This window comes from Seriola lalandi, unplaced genomic scaffold (genome assembly GCF_002814215.2).
Source record: "Seriola lalandi dorsalis isolate HSWRI2012SDOR001 ecotype SW California unplaced genomic scaffold, Sedor1 jcf7180002054144, whole genome shotgun sequence".
NCBI lineage: Eukaryota > Metazoa > Chordata > Actinopteri > Carangiformes > Carangidae > Seriola > Seriola lalandi.
In genome coordinates this window covers 97,937-98,965 of record NW_019524697.1, presented here as the reverse complement: position 1 = coordinate 98,965, position 1,029 = coordinate 97,937, and positions in this window count along the sequence as shown.

The following is a 1,029-nucleotide window of genomic DNA, read 5'->3' as shown; positions in this document are numbered from 1 at the left end:
GTAAATGGAGACCCACTATGTTCATTGTGTTCAGGTACTGCAACTTTAAAGCACATTCTGTCAGGGTGTAAGGTTAGTCTGTCGCAAGGCAGGTATACGTGGCGACATAACCAGGTTCTAAAAAGCTTAGCTGCAGGAATTGAAGAGTTACGGAGGCAGGCAAATTTAGGAGGACCTAAAACAAAGAAAGGTGTAATCAAGTTTGTTCAAGAGGGAGAGAAAGTTGGTAAGACAACAAGAAGGCAAGGCAGCTTAGAAGGTGCTTGTGATTGGGAAATGCAGGTAGATTTAGGAGGAAAGCTTCTTGTTCCCCAGGAAATAGCCATTACAAAGCTAAGGCCTGACATAGTCTTGTGGTCTAGGAGTAGAATGAAAGTATATTTCATAGAGCTGACTGTTCCGTGGGAGGCCTTAGTTGAAGAAGCATATGAAAGGAAAAAGCTCAGGTATGCAGAGTTAGGGGCAGAAGCAGAGCAGCGAGGATGGAAAGTTAGGATTTGTCCAGTGGAAGTAGGATGTAGAGGATTTGTAGCAAGGTCTGTTGTCTCTTTAGTAAGGGAGTTAGGAGCAAGTGGACAGAGTGTGAGGAAAATTGTAAAGGACATGTCAGATGAGGCAGCAAGATCCAGTCAGTGGATTTGGATGAGAAGGAGTAATGGTAGCTGGGGGCCCAGCAGGGGGAGCACTTAGGATAGACAGACTCTTAGGAGAGGCAAGGAAGAAATCCAGGAAGAGGAAGTGTTTTTAAGTGGGGGTGTGGCCTGTGTGAGCCTCTTTGAGACCATGCGGTTAGTCCAGGTGAGGTGGCCTGTATTGTTTGCTTGTATTGAATTGGTTTGTAGTGTGTCTTTGGCTGTTTAGGTGAGTTTGATTGTTTGTTTGTTTGTTAGTTTGATGTCTTGGAGAGTGGGGGAGTAGGGGGGGGTAGAGCACAGCCTAATCCGGCGGGGGAGAGTTTAGCTCAAAAAGGCATCTCTCCTTGACTCTACCTCCCTCATTCAAAATGGCCGCCACTTTCTCCAACTGTTT